At 37.6% G+C, this 19,745-nt stretch overlaps 1 long non-coding RNA gene across 1 annotated transcript; it reads left to right on the top strand.

Moving 5' to 3' along the window:
• The first annotated feature begins 16,475 nt into the window (after positions 1-16,475).
• Positions 16,476-18,834, top strand: LOC122217138. The gene is made up of 2 exons (XR_006201307.1): positions 16,476-16,563; positions 18,461-18,834. It is a non-coding gene; the product is annotated as an uncharacterized LOC122217138 (long non-coding RNA).
• Positions 18,835-19,745: the final 911 nt, after the last annotated feature.

The raw sequence follows: 19,745 nt of genomic DNA, 5'->3' as shown, positions 1-19,745 counted from the left end.
AGTTTTAATCAATATGATGATTCCAACACATCAAAAGAAAACAGCTGAGGAATAAGTCTTTTAAATCCATGATCTTTTACAGGGAGTTCTATTTAAAGCAAATCATCACAAATAGTGTGCTTTCATCACATTTTCTACTAAATTCAAAATCTGCCTTCTAGATATGCACATTCATTCTTCCACAAATTGTTTATTAATATTTTTATGTACCAGTATAAATAAGACAAAGTCTTTGCTTTTATGACTTCTAAATTCTACTTGAAAGGGAAAGACAATGAAACACAATAATGACTATCAGATGAGAATGGGTGCTATGAATAAAATAAAACACAGTGACAGGACAGTGAGCACATGATATGATAGCACTTCATATAGGAGGGAAGTAAAGGCCACTTAGAGGAGGTGATCTTTGAGGTGAAACCCGAATTTTGCCATGGATCTAGCTATGCAAAGATCTGAAGGAGAAGCAGTCCATGCACAAGGAAGAGCAAACTCCAGGACCCTCAAAAAGGAACAAACTTAGGAGATCTGAAGACTAGAACGTAGACTGATGTAGCCATGGTGTAATGACTGAAGTGGCGAGAAAAAAAAGCAATCAGAGAGAAAGGGGTTTGCGCCAAACAATGGAATGCTTTTTAGGCCTGTTAAAGAACTCCGGTTTAATTCTAAGTTAAAGCAGAAGCCGGTGAAGAGTGTTAAGCTGGAGAGTGAAATTACTTTTTTTTAAGAGATGGTTTCATTGCTGTGTGAGAGATTGCAGGGGGACAGGAGTATAGAAACAGGGGCTACTGGGAGACTGTAGCAGTTCTTTTTTTTTTTTTTTAATGTTTATTTATTTTTGAGAGAGAGATAGTGACAGCACACAAGGGGCAAAGAGAGAGGGAGACAGAGGATGCAAAGCAGGCAGGCTCTGAGCCAACAGCAGACAGCCTGAGGTGGGGCTCGAACTAACTAACGTTGAGATCATGACCTGAACAGAAGTCTGACGCTTAACTGACTGAGCCACCCAGGCGCCCTGAGACTGTTGCAGTTCTTAAAGAGAGTGTCTAGGTGGCTCAGACTAGGGTGGTAGTAATTGGGATGGAGAAAAATTCAGGCTATATTTTAGCAGTACAGCGAACAGAATTTGTTTTATATTGGGTTGTGTGACAAGGCAGAGAAAGGAATCAGATTTAACTCTAAATCCCAGTCAAGCAATGGCACTTACTCATACTTGTGACAAAGGTAAAAAATAATTAAAAACTAACTCATATTAAAGTCACTTGTTAAACTAATACTATTGGAAACAAGATTCCTTTCATTTTAATATGATAAAATTCTATTCAAAAATATTTGTTAAGTGCCTACTGTGTGCAAAGCACTTTGGTAAGACTTACAAATCTAATACAAAAGATACCAATCTGTGCCCTCAGTAATTACTAAAAATAGAAGACATAGAATTAGCTGGAGAACTAATTTGTAGATAACACTTTCAAATCGAGTAAAACATTTATTAAATGCCTACCGTGAGCACAGCACTGCTAAGAATAAAAGGTGGTTATACACAGATGAAAAAAATGTGCCATCGGCAGCAAGTAATTTAAAAGCTAAATGAAAAACATAATTTCTCCTGGAATTAGCTACCAGAAATTGTAAAATATGTATCTATCCATTCTATCTTCAATAAGTTGGGAATCATCATTACATCACTTTGGAGATATATCTCTCTACTTACCAATAGCACCTAGCAGTCATATTCCTTTCCCCTTTTTATTTCATGGCTCAGCAAAACATGTCAAAGGGACTACAGCAATCAGCACATTGTGTTTGTCTTATACTTTGCTTGGCTCATGCTGTTTTAGGTAGAGAGGCTGCACTGCTAAATTAAAAGGCTATGTACTCACAGCAAGTGGGTTCTGATGACCTAAATGATTGGAAGGAGAGTAATTTGCTATGCCATCTGAACTCTGAGTGTGCAGAGCAGAGTTGTGCATGGGGCACAGTTCTGTGCTTTCCTGTGCATTCATGCATTAGGATTTCCCATTCCACATAATTAGTCACTTTATATTAAAATAATCAATAAGAAAAGGTTTTAGGATCTTGTATGTTGCTAATGGTATGTTGCCACCAGCATAAAAATGCTTCAAATATATCTGTGGAATGTGAAATGTTTTCAAACTATCATCAGACATTTTCATGGCTGGGTGGGAGGACAGCAAAAAAGGGTTTCAGTTTTACAGAATGACTGAAGGTACGTTATCTGCTACGTATAATTGTAGGTGTTAAATGCCAATAGTCTGTTTTCATTGTGAAGAAACGTTTCGTATTATGTCATAGCCAATGAATGGTATGTTTATATTCATGAGGTTTGTGGCAAAGGTGTGTAGAAATGCTTAAGGAGTGGAAGTCCTACATATGGAAGCAATTGAAGGTCAAAGCCCAGAATCTTACAGGTGAAATCTATTCTCAGGGACTTGGTACAGCTGACTCCTCTCTGAGTTCAAATGAGTACCTAGAGGCTGGATCTGGCCCTCACAGTGATAAAAATAACATGTCCTCACACTTATGATGATAGACACCTGTTATTTAGACAATTTCTACCAATGGCAAAAAAATGAAAAGCAAAAATCCTCATTGCCAGCGCCTCCCTACTCACAGCTGCTTCCTTTCCATACTAATCACAGCAAACAGACACCCATCTCGAAATTGACCAGAGAATGCAAATGGAAATAAAAATCTTCACTAAAGCATCTGAATATGATAGCTGTCTGATGACAGTGCTGAGGAAAAAGGGGAAATTTAAAAGAAGAAACGGAACTGAAATGGAACCAGAAAGAGATAAAGTAAAAGTTTAATATATTTCAAATTAGGAAGTCCATCTTCAGATTTCAGTGCCCTGCATGGATATGAATATAAAGTAAGAAAAAAATCTGAGCAGGGATGTTTATCTTTTTCAAGATGACACCACTGTATTCACTTAACGTTTAGAAGAGCCTATCACGAGAAAGGAGAAATTATTTCTTCTTGTTAGATTGAACTGAGCCTTATGGAAATGATGGCATTTGTCCTGGGTCTTAAAGAACCAAAGTCTTTGTGCAGGAGAAAGATGGAAGAAAATAATATTGAATTAACAGCCCTTTCCATTCTGTGGACAAGTATGATCAATCCTATTTTGGTGAATGTCTCCACTAGGCCTGGGGAAGCTGCCTTCTAGACTCAAGGTTGTTTTTTTTCCTACCAATAGAACTGATCCAATCCTGACATCCATTGGCCAATTTTCCAGTTGCACTTACTTCTAAGTTATCTAGAGCCGTATCTTGTGGTTTAAGATTGTGCAACTCAGAAGTCCATCTGCATTTTCAACTCTCCTGAAATTGTCCCAGCTGAACTTTAAACAAGGCAGGTGTTCAGATGTTCTGCTGTATTCCACTTTTCACATTGGCCTTGTCCAGCTTATGATAATTTTAAACATTATGGTTTAATGGTGTCAGATTGTCTATGTTCTAGGACCAATGTTTGCATTGGTCTTGTACTGTCACTTGATATTCACGAAAGTAGAAAGAACCTGGTGTCACAAAAACACAGATGATGAGAGAAAATAACTACCTTATGGACGTTTTGCTTAATATGGGGTTTACTGCATATTTGTGAGGGTAACTCGCAAGCTAGGAAATTCTACACAAATATAAGACAGTAGTTGCAGAAACAGTATAATGCTGTTGGCCTTCCAAAGGATAAACTAACCTTGAGCCAATTTTCTCTCTCATTTTCAATGATGGCATCATTAAACAATACAGATATCTCTATGTGGTGTTCATATGACTCATACCTAAACCCTGCCAACCATGAGTGAAGTTTGGTTGCTGCAACTTCTAAGCACATTCAGCTCATTGAGAACTAACTTACTAAGGTTGTAGTTGATAATATGAACTATTTTAACTGGGCCACTCTCTAACATCAGCAAAGGGAGCAGAGAGCTACCTGCTGGTTCTAGTTACAAGCTCACAGGACGTCAAAGGGACCCAAGGGACGATCTGGCTGGCAGGTCCCAACATGCAGCTTCACAAAGTTTCTAAAACTTATAAAAGGAATTGGACATTTTCTGTATAATAATAACACACATGGACACAAAAATAAGGTTTTTATTTTAATTATAATTATATATATACTATTGGGGAAAATAATAAATGGATTTTGTGAATTGTTATAAGTAATTATGAACTAATTTAGTAACCATTGTTTTGAAGCAAATAAAGCTACTAATTTTTTTAAAAATCTACTTGTCCCTTGTCTTATCCTCTTACTAATGGAGAATGGATTAGTGGCTGACTAATGGCTAACACTTTGCCATTTCTAAAACATCAAAGATCGAGAGTTTCCTTATTTATATATCCCTTTGAAGATTCTCATTTGGCTAAGGGACAAAGCCCAAACTCTTTATCAGACTGTATAAGACATTCAGTGTCCAAGTCCCAGCCTACCTTTCCAGCTACTTCTTATCAAGCTTCTCATTTTCTTCTCCCACTCATCCACCCACTCTTCTCAACCTCAACTCATACAATACTGCATGCCTTGCAGCTCTTCAAAAATGCCAGGATATTGCACACTGCCTTGCTTTTGCATACACTGCTGCTTCTGCCACGAGTGTTCTTTCCATCTTTGTTTGCCTACCAAACAAACACCTACTTGTCTTTCAAAATTCAGCTCAAGCATTTACCTTCTCTGAAAAGTTTCCAGATCCCTACCTCCTGGATGTCCACCCCAGTGGAATTCTCACTCTCCCATCTAGGGTGTACGTATCATAGTGCATCTCCCATCAAGCACATATCCTCATTTACAAGCCTGCTCTGGCACCCTCACTCCCTTCTGCCCGCCTTCCCACCTCTGCCTTGTTCCTTCTGATGGTAAGGAAATTTGCCATAATTACCTCAGGATCCCAAATACTAGCACCCTGCCATTCAGCATTTGTGCAAGAAAGGAAAAAAGGGAGGGAGGGAAAGAAGCAAAGCTAGAAAGTCCTGTCAACTCGACTTAAAAATATATTCCATATCTAACAGATATGAATCTAACAGAGCCTGAGCATCTCAGTTGCTACCACCCTCATCCTGGTCACTCTCATCTGCCCTTCTGCAAGTCTTTCTTGTTGGTCTGTCCTCCATACAGCTACCTTTGAAGTGTTCACATTTAACAACAACAGAAAGATCTTCACAATCCATCTTACCTCTCCAATCTCCTGTTGCATGGTACAACAATGTACTTAATTCAGTACCATCCAGCCACACTGTTCTTATTCTTTTCTCACCGAGACGTCAGAGTTTTCCTGTCTGGGGGCCTTTGCACTTCATGTGTCAAGAATATTCTTCCCTAGATCTTCACATGGCTGCTTCCTTCACGTTATCCAAATACAAGTTCAAATATAACTTGCTAAAAAGAAGTCCTTCCTGACAATCTGGGGTAGCCTCAATCCCAATCCAAAGACTTATTGTCTAAATGGAATGCATCACTATCTAAAGTTATCTTTTATTTGTTCAGTTATTTATTGCCCATGTCCCTCACTGGTAGAATAAAGATGAGCTTTGTCTTCTTTAATACTCTGTCCTCATGGCTTAGAACAAGTCAATGTGCATACTCTATGCAGTAAGCACTTAATACACATTTGTTGAAAAGAGAGGGAGAAAAACATTAAGATGCTGATATAGTCTTTATCTTTTTCTAGTTCACTTATGCTCTCATTTTCCCAGATAACTACTTCATGATATGTCTCTCCTTAAACCTACACTTCCTCTCCAAAACTGCCAGTGTCTTCAACTGCTCCTACCTCTAGGATACATGCCCTATCCTTAACTACTCTGGCCTCTGGGAATTGACCCTATAAATTTACCCAGAGTTTGCCAGTGGCAGTTTTCATCAGGATATCAAAGTGTCGAAGAAAGGGGTCATAATATCTCCCTGCTGCTCACTTTCTGCTATAGACTGTGGTTCTACCATTTGCTGTATCCTTCCAAATCTATAGCTTCAGAAGGGCAGTGCCTCCACTTACTACTGTTTTCTCCCCTTTCCGCTTTAGGCCTAAGAGTGAAACATCTTTCTGATGGTGTTTGTCTCCTTTGGGTTTTCCTTATATTTTCCAAAACATTAGTAAGGGTCTTGAACAAACTTAGATTCTATTTCCAATGTAGTCCAGACTAATGCATTCATCCCAGGCTGAAAATATTACTTCCAACTTCACTAATAAAATTGGGACACTCAAAAGAAAATTCCTAAGACCCGCTCACCATGTCTAATTATCAACCAGCATTTGTTTCAATGTCCTCTACCAACCTGCCTGTGACTGTAGAGCTGCCCGTCTGATATTGCCACTAGCCACTTGTGGCCATGGAGCATTTAAATATAGCTAGTATAACTGAAAAACTAAGTAATCTTACTTCAATTTACTTAATATGAATTTAAATTTAAAATTACTCAATTCAGTTATTGGTGATTTTAATTATGTCTGGAACACTTGCACATATATATATACATATAAATGTGCTTTTAGTACATTTTTTGAAATCTAAATAACAATCAAGTATTTTTGATAAAAATTTAGTGACCAAATTAAAATGTTCACTATATAAAGTACACACAGGATTTTGAAGATCTTATATAAAACAAAGAATATAAGTTACTCATTAATAATTTTTATGTTATTACATGTTAAATTGATAATATTTTGACTATATTAGATAAACAAATATATTAGTTCATCTGTTTATTTTTACTTTTTAAAATGTGACTACTGGAAAAAAAGTGAATTACATGTATCACTCATATTCTCTTTCTATTTGCATAACACTGATCCAGATCTAGTCCCTCCACACCTAATGTAAGTCAGTCTCTCACTCATACCCTAGCTCATCTTTTACCTACCTAATCACAACACTTTAGCAATTCCTTCTTCTCTATCCAAAATTATCAAATTCTCCTGTCAACTGGATCCTTCTCATGCACAAGTAGATATGCTGTTTTTCCCCTTTCAAAAAACATTGTTTTTACTCCATTTCAACCGTTTTGCTACTCCACTAGGCACCAAAATTCCCTGAAAGTGTCTGTGTTAATGGTCTCTAATTCCTTTCCTCCCATTCTCTCTTAAACCACTTAACCCCTCCATTGCTGTTTTATTTCTTCCAAGTTTTTATTTAAATTCAAGTTAGTTAACATATAGTGTAGTATTGATTTCAGGAGTAAAATTTAGTGATTCATCTCTTACATATAACACCCAGTGCTCATCCCAACAAGTGATGGGTGTTCCATCACCCATTTAGACCATCCCCTGCAACCCCATCCCTCCATCAACCCTGTTTGTTTTCTATAGTAAAGAGTCTCCTATGGTTTACCTCCATCTCTGTTTTTATCTTAGTTTATTTTTCCTTCCCTTCCCCTATGTTCATCTGTTTTGTTTCTTAAATTCCACATATAAGTGAAATCATATATTTGTCTTTCTCTGACTTATTTCACTTAGTATAATACACTCTACCTCCAACCACATCATTGCAAATGTCAAGGTTTCATTTTTTTGGTGGCTGAGTAATATTCCACTGTATATATCACATCTTCTTTATCCATTCATCAGACATTTTGGCTCTTCCCATAATTTGACTATTGTTCATAGTGCTGCTATAAACATTGGGGTGCATGTGTCCCTTGGAATCAATATTTTTGTATCCTTTGTATAAATACCTAGTAGTATGATTGCTGGGTCATAAGGTAGTTCTATTTCTAACTTTTTGAGGAACCTCCATACTGTTTTCAGAGTGGCTGCACTAGTTTGCATTCCCAAGGACGTAAGAAGGTTCCCCTTTCTCTGCAACCTCACCAATACCTGTTGTTTCCTGAGTTGTTAATTTTAGCCATTCTGACAGGTGTGAGGTGGTATCTCGTTGTGGTTTTTATTTGTATTTCCTTGATGATGAGTGATGCTGAGCATTTTTTCATGTGTCTGTTAGCTTTTATTAAAGTAACCAATTATTTCTATACTGCTTGCCCACTGGCCTATTCCAAGTCCTGATGTTAGTTGATCTACCAAATAAATTTGAAAAATTGGGTAACCCCTTCCTCCTACTATACTTTCATCCTTCTGATTTCCATCAGATTCTCTTGGTTTTCCTCTGGTATCATATATTGCTTCTTTTTGGTCTTTTTAATTGATCTTTCATCATTTTTCAACCTCTTAATATTGGAGTGGTCCAGGATTCAGTCATTGGTCGTCTATTTCTCTACCTTCATTCCTTTGGAGTTTGACAGCTAGTCTTGTGGCTTTCCATATCTTCTGTTTGCCAATGATTCCAAAATTTGTATCTTGATGCCAGAGATTAATCTGAATTCCAAGTCCTATTTCTTACTGCCTACTTGACATTCTGAACTTAATTTTTTCCAAACTGGATTCCAGTCTTTCGGATTCCCATCCTTTGTGTTGCTTTGACCAAAAAATCCAAAGTCATTCTTCATTTCTATCACACAACAGCACGACAGTCAGGAAACCCTACAGGCTCTATCTTCAAAATATATCAAGAATTTGATCACTTTTTACCACCTCTACTTTACCATGTTAATCCAAGCCCCTATTATTTCTTACGGGGATCATTGAAACAGCTCCCTGTTTTCTCTGCTTTATCCTTTGCCCTCAACTGTCTATTCTCAACACAGCCACCAAGATAAGCATGATAACAAGAAAATCAGATCTTGTCTTCCTTCTGATGAGGAAAACTTAATGATTAACATTTTGTTTCGAGTAAAAATCAAACTCTTAACAGCAGCCAATGAACCTCTACGTGATATGGCTAAGACCACATTTCCCATTGTTGTCCAGTTTTCTCTCTTCAGACACAACAGCTTCCAAGTTCTTTCTAGAGAACACCAGACATGCTCCCATCTTGGGCCTATGCGCCAGCTATTTTCTCTGCCTGGAACAATTTTCCAGATATCCATGTGCTACTTCCCTCATATTTTTCAAGTCTTTACTCAGAATTTACCTTTCCTAGGAAGGATTATCTGCCCCCCACCAACACTTTAAACTATGACACTCACCCAAATCCTAACCCCCTTATCTTGCTGTTTTGTGTTGTCATCTCCTAGCACTTATCACCTTCTTACATACTATATGTTTGAATTATTTTTATTTTTTTTATTTCCTACTGCATTAATATGTACACTCCACAAGGTTAGAGATAGTGTAGCTGGCACACAGAAAATATTCAAAACTGTTTGTCAAATGATATGATAGCTCAACTTCTTCATTTAGTCTTAATTATTCAATTCTTAAGAGCCACGTTTTCCAATGCAAATCAGGGGCCTAAGCTCCACTATAAGAAAAAAAAAAAAAAAAAAAAAAACACATTCCAGACTCATCCACTTGAAAGTCCTGGTACCCAGAGATCATGGTATGAAGATGGTGGTGCTTTTTAAATGCAAGAAGATAGAAGGCAAGTGATCTATTGAGGAACTGCAGCCTACCAGTTGTCTTGAAGACTGACCAGTCTGCAACAGCAGCTCTTCATGAAGCCTAAGACTTTTACTCTGTAAAAGAGTTAAAAGTGACTTCTGATTTCTTCTAGTAAACAAACAAAATAGAAGCATAAAACTCCCCACCTTGAAAAGTCTGGGTATTATTTGGTCCAATTTCCTCGCACAGATATTCACTAGTAGCACGTGATCTCGGTAGTAGTCTCCCAATTAAGGGCTAGTCCCCTTATCCCACACTGCCTCATCTTATGTGCATGAGTGTCTATCTTTACATGCACAGACAGGGATTTTAAATGCAGGTTATTGGTTAACAGACAGAAAACTTGTGGGGTTTTTTTGTTGTTTTATATATATATGTGTGTGTGTGTGTGTATGTATATATATATATATATATATATATATATATATATATATATATATATAAAATGCAGTTGTGAAGAAACTGCACATTTTCTTCCTGGGAAAAAATAATATTATGCTTCTAGGCAAGCAAGCCCACGTAAGCATACTTTACCTAGAACTTAGTTAAGTATAATATTAACGGTATTTCAGCACCTAACCACCATTTGTAAAAGTACCACTGTGGGAAACTGTGCACAAGGTCTTACTTCGTTGCACTGAATGCACCTCACTGCAAGATCCATAACAAAGAAAACCCCCGAAATGTTTCTGTTGTTTCTCCACAGTGAAGGTACATCATGGACAACAACACCATTGCTAGAGTGGAAGGGGCAGCATTTCGTGATAGTTGGGAAAACAGTCTTTCACAGGTTTGTTGTCAAGGTATCATCATTGACAGAGTAATAATTATTAATATGATTATGATTATTTCAAATGTTTATTTATTTTGAGAGGGAGAGAGCACGAGCAGGGAGGAGCAGACAGAGGGAGAGAGAGAGAATCCTAATTGGGCTCCACAAGCTCTCGGCGCAGAGCCTGACACGAGGCTCCATTTCACAAACCATGAGATCATGAGCTAAGCCGAAACCAAAAGTCAGATGCTTAACTGACTGAGCCACCCAGGAGCCCCTTAACTGCTGTTTTCCGTCAACCTTATTACCATTTTGTGTTTAGGAGTCTGCGAAAGAATAGCTTAAGACAATGCAGTGGCTGTTCCTACCCGGAGGGGTCTTCAGGGCCATCTCAGTCGCCAGCTCAGCGCTCCAATTGTCCTCAAAGAACTGCTGAATAGGCCCAGAGGGCGCTGCATGCCTTCAGGTGAATCTGCAACCTCGGATTGAGTAGCAGAGTAGCAGAGTAGCAGTAAATTCGGGAGCTGAAGCAGTCCAGTCACCCTAAAATTCCTCATTGGTCACAGTCTTTTCAGCAGTGGTCTGCTCTACCTTTTCAGGATCTCCGTAGAAGGAGAGCTGGAGCCTGAGCTCGCGCAAGTGTTCACGGGAGATGGCGCTGTACTTGCGCAGAAACTCCGGGACCAGCATGCACCACATCAGTCCCACTAAATGAGCTTTTTCTCTCTCCTTCTCTCTTTCTCTCTCTCTCTGTATGTCTTTTTTCTCTCTTTTCTCTCTCTCTCTCTCTCTCTCTCTCTCTCTCTCTCTCTCTCTTTTTTTCTTGCAAGAGACAGCAATGCCTGCATAGTGCCAAGAAGAATCTGGGTTACACAGAGCAAAGGTAAGCAGGTTAACCTAAGACCTCTGTGGGAGCCTGGTATCAGCCCTAGGGTCAGCTACTATCAGAAGTTGCAATCCCAGAAAGCTGCCTGGACCTGGTTAGTGAAGATTCCAGGAACGAAGTGGCCAGCAACAGGAGTGGCTCCAGCAACAGCAGCAACAGCAGCAGCAGCAAATTTTAGCACAGTCACTGGCCAGTATTCCTGGACTGATATGCCACTGACATTAGCCAGGTTTTTCATGGTAACTTCAGGAGTTGCTCCCAGGTTCTCTTCAAATTTCCGATGCAGATGCCATCACTTTCCCTTTTATTCCATTTAGAAGTCAACCCACCTAACTGAATTCCTGCTGCAAGGAATTTGAGGACACCCTCCTCCTTCATTTGCAGAACATCAAGGGCTCCAGGGAGGGTGAAGTTTCCCCTTCAATTTACAATGGGAATCCAGAACAATGCCATATGGACTCCTTTCTGGTTAGTGCAGAAATCTGCTCTTTTTATTCAAAGATGAGAAATACGTACAATATCAACAGGATACAAAATTCCTGAGAAAGGATTGTTTTAGAGCCAAATAGTGCCCTCACTTCACATATGCTGCTACTCAACAAAAATATGTTCTCTAATAGTTTTTTTTTTTTCCATGCTTTCAAAAAGAGGCAATTTCTTAGGAATAGAGTTAAGAATGTAAAAGATATACTGGATCTTTATTTAAGAAGCCATACTAAACTTGACTTGGCTTAATCAAGCTAGCTTACAAAATCCATAGAACAAGAAATGTTTTAATTGCAGACAAATTAACTTGGAACTTCAAGTGTTAAGATATATTTAGCCTATAAAATTTTGTAGCTCCTATAGAAATACTAACTAAAGTAAATCACAATACTAAAAAAAAAAGATTCAAGCTTAGTAGATCTATTTACCACAAGATTTTTCACAATCACAATGAAAAATTGCTATAATTGTCAGGATATATGTAAGAGGCATTTGGTGAGTTGTTAGGTTTTTAGAACAGATTTCTCCAATTGATAGGAAAGAATGGCGACAGTAGAAAAGCAGGACACTAGTGTATCATTTGGCTTATTAAAAGAAAAAAATTACTGCTTCTACTTAACTAAGGTGAGTTAGAGGTACTTTCAGAAACAAAACAGAAAACGTAAAGATTATGCTGCTTTGAAAAGATTTCCAAAGAGACTACATGTCTGCAAGATACTTGAAAAAATTAGAAAGAATAGTGAGGAGTTTAATATTATTTATTAGTCATATAGCTTGTGACCAATCACCCTAGTGAGGTTCAACACATGTTGATTCCTAAAGCAACAGTCTTTTCAAAGACTGGACAGCGTCTAGTGTTTTTCCTTATCCCAAAAATGTTTATCTAATATATTCTAAGTGCAAGGTATTATTCTAAGTGCTGGGTAATGAACTAACACACTATATCCAGTCCCTGACCACCATCACCAAAAAAATTAAAGAATAGGACATTATTTCTGCTGAGGTTCAACTTAAATACCTAGTGGGCCATATAAGACATGTAAACCAACCATGATAAAAACAGTATTTGAAAGGTGCCTACTGAGTACAATAAATACTCCTCAATAGATGCTCCAAAGGAAGATGTGGCTAAATGAACAGGGAAAGATTAATGGAGGACAAAATATTAGGCAAAGCATCAATCCCACCATGGTCTTCATCAGCCATGCCCTCTTGTGACATGATGGGGAAATCTTAAGCTTCAGAGTATGAGCTGGCTTGGTTTGAATGCTGGTTCTGGTACCACTACCTGTGAAAGGGTGGTAAACTTCTTATCCTGTGTGAATCTACTTCTTTTAGTAAAGTGGAAGTAAACAATATCCCCATGCCTTTTTCAGATTTCTTTAGGGACACAACTGTCCTCAGTTGGTTGTTTCTTAGCCCTTCCCAGTCTGGTTTTATTCCACATCTGACCACGGAAATCAGTACTCAATAGGCACCACTTTATTATTATTTTATGATTGTTAAATCCAACTGAGGCCTTTTAACCATTATCTTAATATTTCTGCTGTCTTTGACTCCCTGTATGAATCTCCTTAAGATTCTTAAAACTCCTTAAAACTCTTTCCTCTCAGGTCTTAATGGCTCAACACTTGCAGCTATTTTCTTCAGTAGAAGTATTTTTCAAAGTGCAGGTCAAGACTCACTAGTGAACTCAGTGGGTTACCACCACAAATTTGTGGCGTTTTTTAATAAAATAAAAGAGAATTGACTTGAAAACATCTGATGCATCACACTAATGTTTGGTGACATTTGTTTCATGGTGTGTGTGTGTGTGTGTGTGCACTCACAGGCATGTAGATGGGTGATTATGCATGTGTATACCTGGCCAAAATATGAAATGTATTTCTCATTTCAAGTCATGATGAAAATTTTGCAAGCCACGATTCTAGAGCCATTCCCTCTCAGTTTAATTTTCTAGTTCCTAATTTTAAACTCACCTCTTTGATATTGATTCTCTTCTAACTCTGTAAAACCCTTAATTATCTCTTTGCTAGTTCTCTCACCTGAACTTCCCACCCATCTTACCAGCTGGTTTTTTATAGATACCTAAACTCATTATAAATTATTGATTATTTTAACCGAGTGACAAGAAGAAAGGGACATGTTAGCATGCTTAAACTGACAACAGTATGAAAGACAGGTTTAAAGAAGAGAGACTGGAAGCAGGACATCAGAAAATTATTGCTGTGATCTAGTTAAAGTGATTAGAGAATGAATACGAGTGAAAGGTTTCTAAGAGAAAACAATATGTGCAATAGCAATTTCAGAAAGAAATATCTATATATAAAGGTGGTGCATGGCAAATTTGATGCGAAAAATAAAGAATAAGAAGATTAGATTATTTTTCCAATGATTCCTATCTGAAGATGAAGCAATTTCAGTAATGATCATCTCCAGGGGCACCTGGATGGCTCAGTTCAGCATCTGACTCTGGATTTTGGCTTAGGTCATGATCTCATAGATAGTGAGATGGAGCCCCCCTCGGACTCCATGCTGACAGCGCAAAGCGTACTTGGGATTTTCTCTCTCTCTCGCTCTCTCTCTGCCCCTCCCCTGTTTGTGCACACTTGCACCAGAGCGCTCTCTCTCGCTCTCTCTCTCTCTCTCTCTCTCTCTCCCTCTCCCTCCCAAAATAAATAAACTTTAAAAAACACAGAGTTTTAAAATAATAATAACAATCTCCAGTGACAATAATATCGTGTTTATTTTATTTTTAACTTGCACTAACAGGATACTACAGCTAAGCAGTTAAAAACCTTAAAATCCAGGGCACCTGGGTGGCTCATTTGGTTAGGCATCTGACCGGCTCAGGTCAGGATCTCACAGTTCATGGTTTTGAGCCCCGCATCGGGCTCTATGCTGACAGCTCAGAGCCTGGAGCCTGCTTCAGATTCTGTGTCTCTCTCTGCTCCTCACCTGCTCACACTCTTTGTCTCTCTCCCTCTCTCTCTCTTTCTGAAAAATAAATAAACCTCAAAAAAATTCTAAGCACCTTAAAATTTTTCCAGAACTAAGCCCAGTTGGTAACTTAGTTTCATTAAAATGTTGGTTTAATAAACAGTATTTTTAATCAAAAATAAATATATATTCAGCAAATTAGTTCCCCTGAAATTCTAGTGTTGGCTGAACCTCATATCTGTACTTGTACTATAATCAAACATACAAATAGGTCATATTTTTTTTTAATTTTCCCAGTAGTTCTTTGTTTTATAAAAATTATAGTAAAAACAAGATATAGTAAAATCCAAATGTTTGGATTTTAAGTTCTAGATTTATAAGTGAAGAGATTCTTGTCCCAGATGGGTTCCCTTTATGTCACATTAAAATATCTCTTGCTCTTTTCTAGAAATGGTTTAACTTTCAAATTATGTGTCAACAACAACAAAATCTGTTATACTGTTATATCAGATAATTAGTACCTCGTTTTCTCTTCTTCAGCTAAAATTCATAAAATGCCCTCTAACTATATTTTAACAGGGTGAGGACACTCTAATTAGATCAAGACCTCAGCAAAGAAGACAGTTATGGATGACAGTTTGGGGTTTTGCTACCCTTCAATGAATCCAGCAGCTATATAACTAAGGTCTACCTTAGTTATAAAGTCAATGAGTGCTTACAAATTCTTCTTTTTTATTTTCATACCAGTAAAAGAGCCAATGAGATACTACTTATCTATTGGACTTAAAAATCAGAGGACCCTTCTTTACATCTGATTTTATCATTTGCTACTGATGTGGCCTTGGAGAAAGCACTTAAACTCTCTGAGGCTCTTTTTTTTTTTCACTTGTAAATAAAATTAATGTATTTTATAATTTATAAGGCACTGACACATAAAGTACCTAAATAATCTTCTTTCAGGTTTTCTGCTGAAAAGCTCTATGAAACAAGCTTAAGGTAAACGAGACAGGCCTGCCGTTGAACTACCAGTTACAGTAAGAAAAGTAAGGAAAGAAAGTCTAAGTCCAGAGAAATGAAAGTGGCTCTTTGTGATAAAGGCAAAGGGAACATGGTCCACACAGTAGCTCAAAGTATGCAAGGTGAATAAATAAGACAGAAGAAGGAGAAGAAGAGGAAGAAAAGAATGGATTTCATACAAATGGATACACTGTAGTAACAGGAAGCTGCATTAGAAAGTGCATAGAAGCACATAAGGATATAATTGGTTTCGCAAATAAGGGGTGCTACCAGGGGCATGGTTTCAAGCTGAATATGTAAGATTGTGTAAACTTACCGGGAATCATTTAGTAAAAACATGAGATTGTCAGTCAAATAGTAGGTAGACGTAAAGTAGGAATGCTGTTGTTACATTTGTATCCAAGAAAAATGGCATTACAACACTGCTGATGGAATATTATAAAAGAATCATACAAACTGCATTCATGACTTGTTTCTTTTACTTCAGGTATGTATTGAAAAATGCAGAGTGGAGAATAAGCTGGAGCATAAAATATTCCATTGTCAAAATATCTTATATAACGTAAAATAGCAAAAGCCACATAGGAAGGGAGTAAACCCAGGTTTGTGTCGGCCTCTCAAAAATAGAAATAACCGTGGGCACCAGGTCCATCATTCCACCAACACACTAGTCCGTAGGGCAAGTTACTTTCTGATGGCTAGGTTCCCTAAGGAAACCTTTTTTTTTTCCCCCTGAATTCATATCAAACAATCTTATCCCACCACTGATGGGAGGTTGCTAAGCCCTGGGAAATTCTTGGAGGTGATAATTCTACCAGTGTGTCTATGATTCAAAAATATATATTCTTTCTATGAAACAAGATGTCTTTTATCAAGCACTGTGAACTATAACTCAAACTTTCTTTCAGTTGAACGTTGAGTGAGCTTGGCTTCAAAGCAAGCATGATGAACAAGAAACATGGCTAGTGGACAAGAGGAGGAAACGAGGACCATACGAGAGAGGTAACTGAAAACAATTGATATTTCTCTAGGGCAAGACTCTGAAGGAGGGCACACTGTATAAAGAATAGTGCCCAAAGAGGCCATGTTTTTTTTATTTTTTTAAATATTTTATTTACTTTTGACAGAGAGAGAAAGACAAAGCATGAGTGGGGGGAGGAGCAGAGAGAGAGGGAGACACAGAATCTGAACCAGGCTCCAGGCTCTGAGCTGTCAGCATGGAGCCCGACGCAGGGCTTGAACTCACAGACCTTGAGATCATGACCTGAGCTGAAGTCAGATGCTCAACTGACTGAGCCACCCAGGCGCCCCGCCATGGTTTGTTTTAATAGCCACTGAAGATGGAGGAACTCCAACCAGACAAGTAAGGGCACAGAGTCAAAGTTCAAAGAAGCAGGAATGACTTGAAATCAGGTGTATAACAAAATCCTGGTATCAGGCTATGGAGTCGTTCAGAAGATACGAAACAGGTAATAACTATATCAGGAATAAGACATATACTATGGCAATACCACAAGTAAATCAAAGTGTTATTTTCTTTTTAGGTAAGTAGTTGAAAAAAGTTACCCCCTGGAGAAAATTAGTAGTTACCAGTACATGAAGGCACAATTGAGCAAACTGATGAGGTCCATATGGAGAGTATAGATGGGTAAACATCCAGATACAATAAATTCATTTTAGGCATATCGGATCCTGATTGAATAACATCAAAACTATTTCTAGACCCTGTCACATTGGTGGGATGGAAATAACAAATGTGTTCCTGTTGTTTGCCAACATGAGTTCAGGAACTAAGCAAGGATGCATCTTCACATAAAGTGCAAAGAAGTCCACAGCTGAGCAGGAGTGGGAGAGGCAGACATCACCACATATGTAACAAAACCTGTCCTTGTTCTGAGTCAACAAGATCTTTCATATCACATAAACCTACATCCAGAGGAAGAGAGAAAGTGATAGGATAAAAAATAGAAAATTCAAGATGTCTATTTTCTCTATATTTTTCCCACTAGAGACTTTTTTCCTAGATGAACTAAGTTTAGCCATTTAGTTTATGTCCCTGAATATATCAAGATCATTCCAGATTTATACTAGTGATATTTCTATGTTATATTGTTTCTATTTCTCTTGTTAATGGACTGGGTTTTATTCAGCAATATTTAGAATAAACAACTTGGGCTTTCAATGTCAGATTCATAGCATTCATACTAAATTAAGCAGTACCTTTTTAAAAATAAAAATGAGTTAAATATTGTTTTCATCTTGTAATTTACAAATCGAAAGCATAAAAGAAGTTAACAAACTTAGGATCATCTTTGAGTCTTGGGTCCTTAAATGGAAACTCAGCTATGAAATTGTTAGCCTCTAAAAGGAATTGCCCACTGTTGATTGTGGTCATCTTCCTGGATTCTTCTCAATTTAATCCTGTTCTTCCCACTTCTTTATCCATGTTCTATTTCATTTCTCTTAACCACATTTGCACCACATTAGTCATTTGATCTCTACATTTTGATCCTTCACTTATCTTCAAGGATTTTGACAAAGATCACTTAATTCTTCCCTCACCATGGCTAAGTCAGAACATAAGATCATCCTTCTTATGGATTGACTGTTTGTGTACCACCCCACCCCCAACCCTCCCATAATTCAGATGTTGAGGCTCTAACCACCAGCATGGCTGTACTGTACTCCTGAAGTATAGAAGTAATTAAGGTTAAATGAGGTCATAAAAACTGGGCCCTGATCTGATAGTATTATTGTCCTCTTAAGAAGAGATGGAGAAAGATCACAAGCTTTATCATTCTCTCTCTCTCTCTCTCTCTCTCTCTCTCTCTCTCTCTCCCTCCCTTTCTCCATCTCCATCTCTCTCTCTTTCTCTCTCCCTCTCTCTCTCTCTGCCCAGGCTTAGAGGAAAGAACATGAGGGCAAAGTGGCTGTCTGCAAGTCAGGAAGAGACCTCTCAACAGAAACTGACTCTGCCAGAACTTAATTTGGAACATCTATGCTCCAGAACTGTTGAGAAAATAACTTCCTGTTGTTTAAGCCACTCAGTCTACAGTATTTTGTTATGGCAGCCTGAGCCACACCAAGATGTTCCCAATATGCCACTTTTAAGCAAAGGATATGAGTTGGAGGTGAGAATCCACAGACAAAATGTAACTCATAATAATATCAGAAACCATCACTTGTTTGTACTCTCTTTATTACTAAAGGATGCCAAATCTGGGGGAAAGGCAATCCAAAGATGTATAATTAAAAGAGTTTTCCCTCCCTCAACATTGTAGTCCAGAGTTGACACTATTAATAGTGTGATGTTTATCTTTCTGGACATATTTTTGAAAGTCAAGAATTAAAAAGTCAAGTGCATTTCATAGTTTTCTAGTTCCTGCATCTAAAAGAATCATTGGAGACACTATTTTACAGAACAGATTTTTGTGATTCACCTTCACAAATTCCGATTTATCAGATCTGGGGTATGATCCCGGAACCTGCACTCTAAGCATCCAAGTAATTCTGATGATGTACTTCAAAGAGCACATTTGGTCAAGCACTAATTTAAATATTCTAGCTATTGGTTCTCTGTTTTTATTAATATTACTACATATTTTAATGTTCAGTTTCATGCATTTTTACCATTACTTAAACACATATTCATTTTATGACTTCTTCATAATATATTATTTGTGTAACAGTCTTTAAACATTTATGTCTCCCTTTAGAAAAACAGAAAATCATATTTTAATTGGGCTGTGAAGTTGGATGCAGGCCTACAAGAACTCATAGGAAAAAGGTGTTTCTCCATTTTATTTTCCTTTTTATTAGTTTACAGTCACCAATTACTCGTTTATTCCCACATTTTATGGTTGAACAAATCTGATCCCATAATCTCAAGGCATTCATAAAGACAGAGAGATTAGCAAAATAAAAGACAACCAAATGTGCTTTTTTTCTCCTCCAATGAAATGTGAACTAGAGCAACTGAAGCTAATTGTGAACTGCCAGTGATAAAGAAAAAAAACACTAGAAATTTATTTTATTGATGAGGAATAAACAAATAAGAAACACTCTGCTCCCTTGTAGTTACCATTAACAGTTTTAAAGCAATTAAAAAATAGTCCATTAAAGACTACAGGTGATTTGTAATGTGAGTTGGACATTGTTGTCATTGGGGTCAGTCAAGATAGATT

This window comes from Panthera leo, chromosome B1 (genome assembly GCF_018350215.1).
Source record: "Panthera leo isolate Ple1 chromosome B1, P.leo_Ple1_pat1.1, whole genome shotgun sequence".
NCBI classification, from domain to species: Eukaryota; Metazoa; Chordata; class Mammalia; order Carnivora; family Felidae; genus Panthera; species Panthera leo.
This window is presented reverse-complemented; position numbering and strand designations above follow the sequence as displayed.